A 15,781-nucleotide genomic window follows, 5' to 3' on the forward strand; every position below is an offset into this window, starting at 1 on the left:
TATTGTATAACTGTATTAATTCAACTGTGAACCTAGATATTTTTAGCCACTTTTGAAAGAGATGTATCTTTGCTCTGGAAATTGTTAATGAGTATGTTAAAGCTGTAATGAAATGCTTCTTCTAAAAAAAAAATTTTAAACACACATACAAAAAAAAAAAAAGGAGAAAACAACTCTACTAATTTATTTTTCTACCTAAAGTGCTGTCAGTTCTGGAAAGCATAAAGTTGCTTGGAAGGCCATGAAGCAACTCAACGAGCATGAAGTAGCAAACTGTTCCTTTCCCACCCCCAGTGCTTCCTTTACCATTACAGGAAGATGATCATCTCCATTTTTTAAACACACATACAAAAAAAAAAAAAGGAGAAAACAACTCTACTAATTTATTTTTCTACCTAAAGTGCTGTCAGTTCTGGAAAGCATAAAGTTGCTTGGAAGGCCATGAAGCAACTCAACGAGCATGAAGTAGCAAACTGTTCCTTTCCCACCCCCAGTGCTTCCTTTACCATTACAGGAAGATGATCATCTCCATTGGTTCACTAAATGATCCAATTTCAATATTTTTAAATGCATTTCAAGTCAGGAGTCTTCGTTTAATTTTTTGTTAAATACTCACCAAATTATGGAAGGGATGCTCAGTATCAAAATCAACAGGGGACACACTTTCCTTTAAGATTATGGAAGCTCATTTTATATATTTATCCTCACAAGGATTTTTAATTTTTATAATTCTGAATTCATTAAACAGAAATACTCTGTTCAGGAGACCCATGTATCCAGGCTTACTAAATTAAATGAAACACCACACCTCCATGAGACTTCAAACTAGTGTCAATACTATAAACCACCAATTCTCATGAATGCACAGGATCACAATATTTAAATAGAATACAGTCAACACCTCATTTCTTACTGTCCTTTCAGCCCCCTAATTTATTAGCAAGCACCACTCCAAAAGAAATAATACAAAGTAATCAACTATCCTATGAAATTAGGACTCTTATATGCTTATTTTATCATAAGGATCTCAAGTGACCTGCCCAAGATCGTATCATAAGTGAGAAGAGAATTAGACCATTCAGCCTGGTTCCAGAGCCTGAACACTAACATTCATGATTCATTTCCAGTAGAGAAACAGTAGTAGAAATGAATCCCCAGTCACTAGGATCACAGACTTGTCTTTTTCTGAGAGGATAGGGATGTCAGGGATCAAGCCCAGGGTCTTGTATATACTAGGCAAGTGCTCTACCCCTGAGCTGTATCTCCAGTCCTTATTTTTAATACTCAAAATGAATGACAATGAATAAATTAAAATTGTTCCAACATTTGATTTTAATGAGGTTCATGTATAATCTATAGATTTCAAGCCCTTTATTCAATCATACACCCTCAATTAATTGAATCATTGGCCTAGTCTTTATCATCTTATTCATTTTTCAAGTTGGGTATATTTTGTATGTTTGCATGTTTATGTGAGGGGCTATATGTGCAGAAGTTAATGTCAGTGTCTTCCTCAACCACTTCTCCATCTTGTTTAAGACAGGGTCTCTCATTAAACTTAGAGATCACTGATTCAACTAGACTGACTGGCCAGTGTTAGTTGAACCCTCTACCTTCCCAGTGCTGAGATTATGGGAGTACACTACCACACCTGTCTTTTTTACTTCTTTGACAATGTAATACATATCTAATATTTCAGTCATATTCACACCTCCAATACCTCCTCACATCCCCTTCCCACTCCCTCTGGACTCCATCTTCTTCCAAACAAGAATACCTCCTATGTTCATGTCTTTTTGTTAGTGGCACACTGAGTACAATAAGAGCTGTTTGGATGAACATAGTTGTGAGGCAATTGACTGGAGCCACTTACCAGTGTCTACACCATTGAAAAAATTATTCCCCCTCCCCCATCAGCCATTCACTGCCAATAGCTCTTGAGCCAAGGGTGAGGCAGCATGAGCTCCTCCTCCATCCATACATCTGGCTTTTTAATGGGTACTGGGGATCCAAATTCAGGTATCCATGTGTACACAGATAGTAGTTTACTAACCACCATCTCCCTAGCCCTCAAGTCGAATATACTTTTATCAAACATTATACTCATCCCTAAACACTTCTGAAATCCCTGTTGGGTCATTTTATTCCATTATCAATAATATCTCTTCAGATTTCTAAAGTTAAGAAAATCCTCAAAATTATAGGAAGATATATGGCAGCATAACTCTACCTAGCAGAGTTATGATAGGCATCTGGTATTCTGGGATTAAAGGAGTGCATCACTGACCTAGCAGACTTCTTTTTGATAAGAATATGTTACATTCTGGCATTAATAATAATGGTCCATAACATTTTGGGTCCATGGACTTTTTGAAAATCTGATGAAAGCTGAGAATTCTCACCTCAAAAAATAAAATGGGTATCTGAATGTAATGAATTATTAGCATGATCTTGTTTGTATGCATTCACACAAACATGATGTTATTTACAAAGATTAATGTACAAATTTTCAGGAAGACAACTACCTTAGAGAAAACACTATATATAAGCAAAGGATTCTTTTACTGCCTACATGAATGTTATCATATTATCAACAAGCAATTTACCATAAACATGCCATCGAGGGACCCCATATCCATCTGAGCCTAATTACAAATGTCCATTGAAGGTGTCTTAATCCTCTGGGCAAACCTTATTCAGATCTGCTAGTAAGAAAGCCTCATGACTGCTGGTAGATGAAAGAGATTAGATCATTGCCTTCCAGATTTAATGCACTGTGGTTAAATAACCATGTACACTGGTTTCAATTACATCACTGCACTTTTAATAACATTAAAAATATTATATTTTTCAGAGGTGATGTCCTGAAGCTGAAAGACTCACATTATCTTTCCATTCAGAACTTGGAATAATTGACAGTTGTCATTGGATGGGATCCTGTATTTTTAAGAGACACATGTTAAATATTTTTTTGTTAAATGTTAGAACCATCATGAATACATTGAATGTACTTTTGTCCCAAAAGAGACACATACATTCCCAGCACTTGGGAGGCAGAGGCAGGCGAATTTCTATGAGTTCAAGGCCAGCCTGGTCTACATAGCAAGTTCCAGGCCAGCTGGGGCTACAGGGAGACCCTGCCGCAAAAAGATTAAAATAAAAAAAAAAATTTTTTTTAAAGAGGACATATAATACATGCCCACAGGCACACACTGTGTATACAATATTTGGGAGTTCATGGACCTCCTTGAAACCCAGCAGTGAACTCTAAAACCTCTCAAGATTAGTAAATACTGCCTGTGTTCAGTAAACAAGTGTGAGTCAACACTTTAATGATTTTTAGGATTTCACCTTTTGAAATGACAAAGAATCTAATTCTGTTCTTCCTTAAAGGTACTAATCATACTCAAAGACACTCAGCATTCGTCAGAATAATTACCACTGCATTCTTTTTGTTGTCTGGTAAATTGCCCAAAGCATAAGGGGATTAACTGCTCTCAAAGCAAGGTTCTGGCTCTTTCCTATTTCAAAGGGTTAGAACCTGAGGGATGGATGGCCTTCCACTAGGCCACAGTGACTTCATCCTGATTCTCTCCAGAGAGCTAATCAGTAGACTTCCTGACACTGGCAACACAAACAAGCCTGGAATTAGCCTGCTAATGTAGGTATTGTCTGGGAGGGTAGTCGCCACTCACACAAATTCCAAACCACCTGCCTTCCTCAAGGCTCTCCCCTCAACCACTCACAGGTCCCTCTCCTCAAACTCCTATCAGTTGTATTAAATCCAGAATTATATCTGGTCACTTCATTCTATGCTTATGTTGTCTAAATTAGCCTCTCTCATCTGTGAAGGGAGGCAGTAGAAAAAATAGGGAAAGATAGTTAACCAGTACAAAGGTGGGACTGGATGGAAGAAATAATTTCTGGTGTCCCATAGGCAACAGTATAACTATGGTTGCCAGCAGTTAACAAGGTTTCAAAACAGCTAATAAAGAGGATTCTGAATGATCCCCCCCCCAAAAAAAACGGTAAACGTTTGAGATAAATTAGCATAACTACACTTATCTGATGATATATCATATACATACATTAGACTATGTATGATAATTACATATCAATTCATATATAAATACAATAAACTAGCATCTTTGTCTTTCTTGCTCTGTAATTGTTCACTGTTAACTTCATCCTCAACATGTCATATAAATCTAATACACTATTAGATATATAGTCTACATTCAATATTCTTCAGTCTCCAAGATTCAGTTAAAACTAGAAAAAAATCTATTGTATGGACGATTCACTTGATCATTAAAGGTAGTTTTTATGTAATGTTTATGTAATTTTTTGGACCACTTAAATTTGTTCCACATAGTTTAAGAAAGTTTCTAAACTTCTGAACTTACTAGATAAAAGCAAAGTGTTGCGGTAAATACTAGACTTACTAATATTTAACAGTCTACTTTCAAAAACAACTAATACTGTAAAGTGATGAGCAAGGAAAAGTCAGATGGAAGGTGAAATCTACTCTGGAGAGAAGGCTCAGTGGGCAAAGCATGAGCACCTGAGTTTGAATCCCCAGAACCCACATAAATTGCTGAGGGAATGCATAGGAAGAGAATCTATAATCTCAGTGCTCCTAAGGGGAGATTAGAAAGAGACAGGTGAACACCCAGAAGCTCTCAGGACTGCTGGTCCAGTATATGCAACAGGAAAACAACAAAGCCACCCAGCCTCAAACAAAGTAGAAGCTGAGGACAGACACCAAGGTTGTACTCTGACTTCCACACATACAGCACAGCATGTACAGTCAAGCATTCATACACACGAACCACACATACACACACACACACACACCCAAAAGACCTGGTGAAATCTGCATAAACAGTGAGACAAAGGCAAAGTTTTCAAGTAGTCAGCGTCCTTGGATTTTCTTCCCACAACTCTGATGAGAAACCAGGACAGCAGTGAATATACTGGTCACCTTGGAAAGCAAAGACTCCTCTAAAAATAAAAATCAACATTTCCAGGCTGTACCATAATGGTTTCCTGGTACACAGAAAGACATGCTTGCTATTCTACACCATGTGGGAGTTGTGGCAATTAATTATTCAACATTAGGAAAGTGCTTTGAAGATAAGACACTAAGTGCTAAAAATCATCATCAATTTTCAGCAAACCACACTAAAGTGAACTCACAGGGTTTATTGTTGAAAACTGAACCATTAGTATAAATGTCTGTTTTCTTTTACCATTTCATTTAGAGCATTAGACCAAAAAGGTGACACCCATATAGAACCCTTCCTTCCCTTCAGTTAACTTTTTAATGTCTTGTGGGTAAAAGCCAGTCCTTGATATTCAGAGAAAATATAAATTCTAATAGTGTGGTTTTACTTTATCGTCATTTGCTTATTAGGTACTCTTTCTTTTCTGCCTTCTCTATAAGCCATGTAATATGGTGAACTTACTAAGCATTTCATTTGTAAAACTTTCAAGTAGTGTGAAACTCATTCAATGTACTACTTCTGTACCAGTTATGACTTTAGCAAACATTCATGTGTCCATGACTATGTTACATGTACAAATGCACAAAGAATTGACTAACCTTTATATTCTCAATGAAAGGAATAAGCCATTCTGTCTAACTACAAAAGTACTCTAGATAAGTTTTCCTTCTTACCTATAATATATTCTGGTTAGTAATTATTCACTCTAAAACATTGAGCCAATTTTCACTAAAGTATGACTTAAGCCTACATTTTAAAAGCCCAGTTGCATGCATGAGAAGGGAGGAAAGAAAGAAGAGAGGAAGAAGGGAAGGAGGGCAGAAGGAAGGGGAGGGAGGAGCAGAGGGGAGGAAAGAGGCCATTAGGTGGGGTTTTCTGTTTCAGTTTGGTTTTTTCATTAAGTGGCCCTTAAGCAAGGAGTCAAGAGCAAAACCTCTTGAAAGTCATTATACAGTAATTTTAGCCAACTTGGGATTGAATGAGATGTACAAGGGTAAAAACCATTCTCACCTAGATGAACTTTGGGAGCAATTAACAATTTTACCCAAAATACTATCTGTTACTTCATATATCCTACAAAGTGGGAGGCAATCTATCCAAATGCCATGATGCTGTATTTTTGAGAAGAGCTATGCAGCCCCTATCTTCTTGGCTATGGACTGGCTGCCTGATAGACAAGGCTTAACACAGTTTCCTGAAAAGAAGGTTTATGTATTTTAATCCCCCAAATTCACAGTTTTAAAAAGTCATCTTGCTTTTAAAAAGAGCTTATTATGGAATGAGTTTTTACCACTAACCACATTTAAAGATGAATAATTTTTCACATATGTATTAGTTAACCTTAAATATTTTATCTATATTCACTCCTCCCAGATATGTCCCAAATCAAATGCAAAAGGGAGATCGTGAGCTTTCCCAATCTCACTAGATTTTTTAAAACTTCCTGTTTATAAAATAAGAAGATTTCCATTAGGTTCCTGGCTATAACCAAAAAGTAACTATGAAATTCTTCATGGAACCCAGATAAGACTGCTCAACTCAAAACAGCTAATATCCAAGAAAGTTCAACTAACATGGAATTTCTCATTGACTCAGGGTGATGCTGTGTATTTATATGATCCTTGTCTTCTAAATACTATTTTTAATAACTATGCAGATAAATTACTTTTGATGGATAACTCCTAGCATTCTAGTTTCTTTTTTGTTTTGTTTTTTGAAACAGGGCCTTCCTGAGCCCAAGCTGGACTGGAACACACTATAATAGACCAGGCTGGCCTTGATCTCAGAGATTCCCCCTGCCTCTGCCTCCAGAGTGCTGGGATTAAACACTTGTACCACCATCTTCATTCCTTTAAGAAGAAATTAATAATAGTACAAGCAACCTTAACTGAGATGGAAATTGTATTCAAGATAAACCTTTAAAATAGCATTCAGGGAGCTGGAGAGATGGCTCAGCTGCTAGGAGCCTATAGTTCAGAGAACCTGAGTTCAGCTCCCAGCACCCATGTCAGGCAAGCTCACAATGACCTGTAACAACAGCTCCAGGGAATCCAACACCCTTTCTGACCTCCACGATACCTGCACTCATTTGTACACACTCCCAGGCATGCACGCACACACAACATACACACACACAAACATACACACCACTGAAAATAAATCTTTTTAAAAACGTTCAAAGGAGATGTTATCTTTTCCCCCTGCACTCTACTGGATTCAGAAGGGAATGCCAATCAGGAGATACTGGTCCACACTTCATATGACATGTTTAAGTGACTATTTCTATTTTAGTGTTAACAGTCCAATCAGACAGTTCTTTAAAAATAAACAATATTGATACAGAGACCATATAAGGAGAGCTCATTTCAAAGAACTTGGAGCCCATGTCACTACGAAGGAATCAAAAGTTGTCCAAGGGAATTGTCATGCTCTCCAATAAACAAGAAATGAACTGATGAGGGCTAAAGTCCATGAAAACATTATTTTGATTCAGAACCAAATTTCTAAAGCACTCTAGCTGATCAGCTCTATATTGGTGCTCTATATTCATTGATTATAACTGCAAATGTTTACAGGTAGCACCAGAGCAATAGGTAAGGTGCACTAAGGTCACAATGACCTTCTTGGCTGGACCCTATCACCTGCTCATGAGCTCAGCCTTGAGTAGCTCAGCCTTGGTGATGGACTCTATGTCAACTTAGAAGGTACTATCTATATTTCTTTGATGAGGACTAATTCATTCTCTCTCTCTCTCTCTCTCTCTCACCCTCCATATGATCAAATCCTTCAAGTTTTAATGTCAGTAATTTTTCCTTTTATATCTTTGCAATAAAAGTATACCAAAAGTACCATTAAAACATATATTGCATTAAATTATTACTTATTAACATATTGTCAGATGTTTTCTTCAAGCAAGAACTAGAAGAAATTCACGATATCATTAGCTTTTAGGCTCATTTTTTACAAGGGACTGGTAGATTTCAAAAATAAGGTGTGATCATAAAAATTAACAACTAAGCTACTGTGCACTTTTCCAAGTACTCCAAATACTTACTTAAGTCCCAGGAATTAAATGAAGGAAATTCTGCTGAAGATCTGAGCACAGTCAGCAGGCATTGGGAGCTGTGATGCATGACCCAGATGTCCCCTGCAAAACTAAAGTGCTCACCCAGCCATTGGGTATGTGGACTGAGTTTAATCTTGCTCCTGAAGCTACCTTAGGCTAAGAGAAACACCCAGTCCAAGGCCAGCCTTCCAGAAGCCATCTTCACCTCATAATTAGATGATGTGATGTTAAAGACCTGGCTTCCTTACTTCAAGGTAGGACACCTCAAGGGTCTCTCCATCTGTAGAGCTCCTGATGGGACCTTCTGATAACACTCCAATTTCTTTTTAATTTCCTGGACTCCCCACCACCCTTGGCCTCAGTACAAAGCTCAGGAAACTTCCTGCCCAACCTCAAACTGCTCAAAGTGAGCCCAATTAGAGACCACGGTAGAAGTAAAATTCAAACATGGTACCTCTGGCTCCAGAATCCATGGTCTTAATCAAGAGAATCCAGAAAACAACTTTGACAGGACTCTTCACAGGCCTCAACAGCCTGTAGGTACAAAGAAGTCTCAGCAACAAAACTGAAATTTGCTACCCGGATGATGGATCGCAGTCCCTTCCCAAGGACCCCTGCTTCCCAGTTCTGCTGGCTGTGTCCCATATAATCTTCCTGTGCCCTTTATTCAGCCCTCTTCATTGACTGGCAGTGACCACGAGAGGATGTCACTTTTATCCCTAAGATTCAATTATCCACACTTTTGTGAAGAAGGTGGTGTAGCTGTCTACACAGGGATTAAGGCATAACGACATGCAACACTTGGTTAGCAGCAATCACTCCACACATCTCTACCCTGGAGATGTTCTCTAAATTGTATAATGAAGACCAAGAGAGATGAACAAAAGGGAAAATTGTATTTTGTGTCATTAAAACAGGAGACAGTGTGCACAATTCATTTTAGAATGGTGTACATCAAAAATGTTTTTTAAAAATTTTAGTTTGAACACTAATTCGGTAAGCTTCAGTAATCAGAAAATTCTACTGACTGAATACTCTGATGATAGTCGGTAAACAGACCCCTCCTGCAATTTAAGCAGACTGATTCACAATATCCCAGAATCAGGCTCCTCAAGATAGGATTTCTCTTTCTGAGACCCTTTTGACTCAGTCAGGCCCTACTGCCCAGACTGCAGGCCTTCACTTCCTCCCATCATGCATCCCAAATTGTCAACACTCAGAAACAAACATTCGCTCAGCCTGCATATCCTGGAATCCAACTTGTAACTGAACCCTTTCCTTTCTCCATAGGACTAACAAATTACTTTATAGCTTCGACACAAGTAGAAACCTGCCAGAAGCCTCACCCCCATGCTCTATCCTAATTTTTACTGCTGCTCTGGTTCTATAAGTTGTTCAAGCTCATATGTTCATCCATCACAGAAGCTAAAAGCTGCAGCCAAGTGGGAAGATGTGACACTGGATATCCCAAGCTGTAATTTGTGAACACAGTATTACATTGCAGTGAGAGCGTGTGTGTGTGTGTGTACACATGTGCAGGTGCAAGCACCAATGTATGCACATGCAGAGACCAGATATCAACATTAGGCATCTTTCTCTATCACTCTCCATCATCTTATTATTTGGGAGTCTGTTAAGAAGCCTGGAGCTCACCAATTCTGAATGCTGGGTATCCAATTTCAGGTCCTCATAGTCATGCAGCAAACTCTTTACCCACAGAGCCATCTCCCCAGGCCCCAGAAAATATAATGGTTTTTAAACTTTCCAAAAAACAAAAATGTATCTCACTTCTTTGGAAAAGCAAACAACTTTTGATCAGTGGATTTATCCAAATGAACCCAGAACCAAAGGCACTGGTTTCAATCAAGAAACAACATCTAATCATTTTATCAGCAGCAAATACTAGACTCAGAAATTTTACAAGGAGGTCTAAATGCTCGTTTTATAATCTCGTAGGTAACATCACATAGACACTAGTGTGTTCTGGTCAAGGAGAGAGCTGAGGCAAGACATGCTGATGCAGACGCCTTACTAAGAACTGTCATGCACAATCAGACCCAGTGATGTCTTACAGCAACATTAAAGAGGAAATTATGCCAGAGAATGACCAGTGATTTGATCAAGTTCTGTGGAAAGAGAATGGCTCTAGGGAAAGTCCTGGGTAAAGAGAGAATAACCATCCAGAAAATGAGATCTATTGACCAAATACATCATTCTTCTCTTTTAAATTGTATGAATACATAATCCCTCTCCTTTCGAAAAGCCAGTTTGTCCTCCTGATGTCAACAGCCGTTCATGGAAATATCTTCTACATAAACTTTCAAACATTTTTTAATAATTTTTAAATAATTTAAATAATTTTTTAATAATTTGAGAATAATTTAATAATTTGAGTATTTCATAGAGGCATATAAGCACATACAGGCATATTATCAAATCCATGCCCACCCCTTCCCCTCCAACTCCTCCCATATCTACTCATCACTTTTTTCTGATAACTTCATGTACTCTTCTTTTTTTTTTAATGGGGCTTTTTGCTACTCTAACATTCCTCCCCTCTGAAGAGATAACCCTAAAATCTTTCAAGGATAAGAGCACACAAATACTTCTGACATTTTTCACCTTTGGAATAGAGTATGTTGCTAAGAGGGCCAAGGACATTTTGACTTTTAGCCAAGAAACAGGCTACTTTTCTTTGGGATCCTTTTACACTAACTGCCTAGCCAATTCCCACCTCCTATTCTTATCACACCATCCTCTGAAGAGGTTACCCAAATTGCCAATAGGGAATAGGGACACAGACTGCTCTGGCTTCTTCCACACTGAACAGGGACACGGGGTGAGGCAACTGGAGTACCCCTTCAATGGGTTTATCTAAAAGACTCCCAAATCTTATCTCTAAGGGGAAAAGAAAGTCCTTGAATCCTGAATAGGAGATGTGAAGGAGAAGTAAAGGCAAGAGTAATTAGCATTATAAGCTCTAGATAGGGAACTAGAAAAAAGTCAGAACATGGCAGTTTTCAAAAGTTCATGAGAATCCATTGGAATTTCTTGACAAGGGCTTTCAAAAGTATCCCTCCTCCTCATTTTTTTTGTCTTCCAAGGCTGGACTTGAGAGTGATGGATTCAGAATTTGCATTCAGTATTGTGATAGCTGTTGGAGTGGTTAGAATCAGTGTCAGTACCCTCCCAAAGGCTTCTAGATAGGGGGAGAAAACAAATTTGGCCATCATTTTAGAACAATAGTGGGTTGTCTCCCTTAGCTACAAGTGGACACTACAGTATTGCATACCAAGATTTAAAGTCTTACATCTGAGCAGCACTTTAGATTCAGAACAAAATCAATGAGAAATAATCGTCTAAATAACTTTATATGGACTTGAGCCCAATGTCTGAGAAGTGTAATCCCTTGAGCTCTTAAATATACTGATGACTTTACACTTTGGTTATACTTTCCTTTTGGGTGTTTAAGGCCATACAGTTGGCCCAAATAAATCAATTTATATTCACACTTAAGGTAGTTTGAGGATCTGTTCCTCAGAGGTCACATGGGCTTGGGAGGAGCCCCTGGCTCCTTTCTTTTACCAGTTCCACCTATGTGAAGATAAGTCAAAGATCCTGCTTGACCATGGCTGGCTTCACTTGGAAGCATGGAGGAAATGTTTCCTCTGAGTTGACCCTCCTCTTTGTAGACTGGACACTGGTTCAAGTCCATCTGGTGGGGTCTCCATGGCCTCCCTGAACAAGAGAGCAGGTGACTCACCACAGTTACACGACATTTTGAGAGATGTACCACAGTCCACTGGAACACAGTCACCTTGGAGGGCAAGGGGCAAAACCTGTCCTTTAAGTCCTTCTGACCATATTAATATAGGCCTCAAAGTATGGCTGTTAGACATACAATAAGGTTAGCCCCCCCCCCCAGTCTAGTGCTTTTAATTATCATGTGCTATGTAGATAAAGCTTGGGAAAAGACCAAACGTTCTCAGATAAACCTTGCCTACACAGATATATTCCTTGATCTAGTTGTATGTATAATTTGTCATTAAGTTTTTGGACTAATATGGTTCCCTCTGTTTTTTTTTAAAACTATCTAGGCATTATTTATCTCTCACATTGTGTAACATTTCCACAATTTGAGGTGCACACATTTTTCCCATTTCTCCATTTCCATACCTTTCTAACATCTTTTACATTGTCATTTTCTTTTTTTTAATAATTATGAGACATAATAACATTAACAAATAAATTGTCCATCTGTTGTGAGAATTCTTTTCCTGGGGATACTAAGCAATGCTTATTTCCTTTTAAAGTTCTAATGACAAACCAATGTTTTATTAAAGATTTATTGGGGAATCAATGAATTTACTGAGCTTATTTACTGAGATAACTGAGGGGTGGCTGAGGTGTATGAATGACCTAAGTGTATGCACACTGGAAAGCCTTTACCCAGAATGAGTCATGCCTCCTCTTCCTAGCCTTCCTCATTGTGCTGGATAGCTTTAGTGTCAACTTGACACACCTGGGTTGAGGGAGCCTCAGTTGGGGAATTGCCTCTATTGGACAGGCCTGTGGCCATGTCTGAGGGGCATCTTCTTGACGAGTGATGTGGGAGGGCTCAGCCTACTGTGGGTGGTGCCACCCCTGGGCAAGTGAGCCTCTGTTGCATAAGAAAGCAGGCTGAGCAGGGGCCAGGGGAGCAAGCCAGTAAGCAGCATTCCTCCATGGCCTGTGCTCCAGCTCCTGCCTCCAGATTCCTGCCCTGAGTTCCTACCTTGGGCTCCTGGGTGAACTGTGACCCAGGATATGTAAGCTAAATAAACCCTTTCCTCCCCAAGTTGGTAGTGGTCAGAGTATTTTGTCACAGCAATGAAGAACAGGCCAGAAGACTCATATTGTATATTTTAGCCCTCCCCAAACCCAGGAGACCATATACGATTAGGGCCAAATTACATACAATTGGCTGGAAAGAGTGGCTGGATACTCCAGTGAGGGTCCAATGACCCTGCTTGGCCCTCCTTTAATGAAGGAGCACAACTGACAACAAGCCCAATTGTTATGTTTAACAATTAGGCACCGCTGAAGTCCTGATGATGGTAGTTACTTCATGCAGAAGGGACTGCTGTACAGCATCATCTTATTAAAAGGACCTGGAATATAAAAGGATTTGGTGCTAGGATCCACATATGAGGGAGAAAATATGTCTTTTGTTTTTCTGAGTCTGTTTTATATCACTTAGTATAATAGTTTCTAGATCCATCCATTTACCTGCAAATTTCATTTTTTCACCTTTCTTTATTGCTAAATAGAACTCCATTGTGTAAATATACCACATTTCTGTGAACCACTCGCCAGTTGAGGGGCACTTAGGTTGGTTGCATCTCTGCTATTGTGAAAAGAGCAGCAACAAACATGGTTGTAAAAGTGTTGCTACAATAGGATGAGTCTTTTAGGTATATGCCAAGGAGTGGTATAACTGGGTCATATGGTAGGCTTATTTTTAGTTTAAGAGTTCTCCATAGTGTTTTGCATAGAGGTTGCATGAGTTTGCAATCCCACCAGCAGTGAATGAGTCTTCCCCTTTCTCGATATCCTCGCCAGCACTTGGTATCATTTGTTCTTTTGATCCTAGCCAGTCTGATTGGGGTAAGGTGATACCTTAGGGTGGTTTTAATTTGCATTTCCCTAATTAATAACGATGTTGAACACTCTTTGAGATGTTTCTTAGCCATCTTTATTTCTTCCTTTGAGAACTCTCTGTTTAGATCTTTAGCCCATCTTTTAACTGGGTCAATGGGTTTCTCGGTTGTTTTTTGAGTTCTTTATATATTCTGGATGTTAAACATCTGCTAGATGTGTCACTAGTAAAGATTTTTTTCCCATTCTATGGGTTTTCTCTTCACTGTTTTGATTGTTTCTTTTGACGGACAGAAGCTTTTTAGTTTAATGACGTCCCATTTTTTTTGATTCTTGACCTTGTTTCCTGAGCAATTGATGACCAGTTTAGAAAATCCTTTCCTACTCCTATATCTTTTAGGTTATTTTCAATCTTTTCTTCAATATTTTCTTCTAATAGTTTCAGGGTTTCCAGTTTCACATTGAGGTCTTTGACCCATTTGGAGTTGTCTTTTCTGCAAGGTGAAAGATAAGGATCTAGTTTCATTCTTCTACAGGTGAAGATGCAGTTTTGCCAGTACCATCTTTTGAAGATAGTGTCTTTCCTCCATTGTGTGTTCCTGGCACCTTTGTCAAATATCAGGGGGTTGAAATTGCATGTACTCAGGTTTGGCCCTTCAATGATGTTCTACTGATCTACATGTCCATTTTTGTGCCAGTACCATGCTGTTTTTATGACTATAGCTCTGTAGTATACTTTGAGATCTGGTATAATAATCCCCCCAGCATTGCTCTTTGTGCTCACAGTTGCTTTGGCTATCCAGGGTCTTTTGTGCTTCCATACAAATTTAAGGGTTTTTTTTTTCTAATTCTGTGATGTATGTCATGGGAATTTTGACTGAGATTGGATTTAACCTACATATTACTTTTGTCAGGATGATCATTTTCACAGTATTAATTCTTCTAATCCATGAGCAATGGTGGTCCTTCTATCTCCTGGTATCTTCCTCAACCTCTTTAATGATTTAAAATTTTCATTGTAGAGATCTTTAGTGTCTTTGGTCAGATTTATTCTAAGATATTCTTTTTTTGCAGCAATTGTGAATGGTACTATTTCCCTGTATTCGTTCCCCAATTCCTTGTTATTGGTATATAGAAAAGCTGCTCATTTTTTCCCTCCAGCCCAATTCCCTCTAGGACTTTAAACATAAATGTATGCTGAATTTTGTCAAAAGCCTTTTCTGCATCTATTGAGATAACAATGTGGTTCTTGTCTTTGAGTCCATTTATATGATTATTGACATTTTTTGACTTGTGTATATTGAACCATCCCACATCGCTGCAATAAAGCCTACCTAATCATGAATGATCTTTTTGATGTACATCTGTATGCGGTTTGCAAGTATTTTGTTGAGAATTTTTGCAACTATGTTCATTGAGGATATGGGTCTATAGCTTTCTTTTTTGGTTGTGTCTTTACCTGGCTTGAGTATTAGAGTGATGCTGGCTTTATAGGAGGAATTTAGGAGTTCGCTCTCTGTTTCTATCATTTTGAATAATTTAAGTAGTATTACTTGAAGGTCTTCTTTAAATGTCTGGTAGAATTCTGCTGTAAATCCATCTGCGCCTGGGCTTTTCTTAGTTGGGAGGCTTTGTATTACTGTTTTCATTTCCTTGTATGTTATGGGTCTGTTTAAACTGTTGATCTCTTCTTGGTTTAGCTTTGGTGGTTCCCATTTAGATATCCATCCATTTCTTTTAGATTTTCAAATTTTGTAGAGTATAAGTTTTTTAAATATTCCCTTATAATGATCTGGATCTTTTGAGTGTCTGTTGTGATGGTTCCCCTTTCATCTCTGATTTTGTTGATTTGGATTTGCTCTTTCTTTCTTCTGGTTAACTGGGCTAAGGTTCTATCTTGTTTAGCTTTTCAAAGAATCAGCTCTTAGGTTCATTGATTCTTTGTATTCTTTGTTTCTATTTTATTAATTTCTGCTCTGATTTTAGGTATTTCTTCTCTTCTGGGATTGAGTTTCATTTGTTCTTGCCTTTCCAGTGCCTTGAGTTGCAGTGTTAGGTCATTTATTTGGGC

At 38.4% G+C, this 15,781-nt stretch overlaps 1 protein-coding gene across 4 annotated transcripts in view; it reads right to left on the reverse strand.

Annotated features, from left to right (window-relative positions):
- Slc4a4 (solute carrier family 4 member 4) overlaps positions 1-15,781 on the reverse strand; it is a 476,303-nt gene that overhangs the window by 344,169 nt on the left and 116,353 nt on the right. The window lies entirely within an intron of this gene.

This window comes from Nannospalax galili, unplaced genomic scaffold (genome assembly GCF_000622305.1).
Source record: "Nannospalax galili isolate Female #2095 unplaced genomic scaffold, S.galili_v1.0 scaffold50, whole genome shotgun sequence".
NCBI classification, from domain to species: Eukaryota; Metazoa; Chordata; class Mammalia; order Rodentia; family Spalacidae; genus Nannospalax; species Nannospalax galili.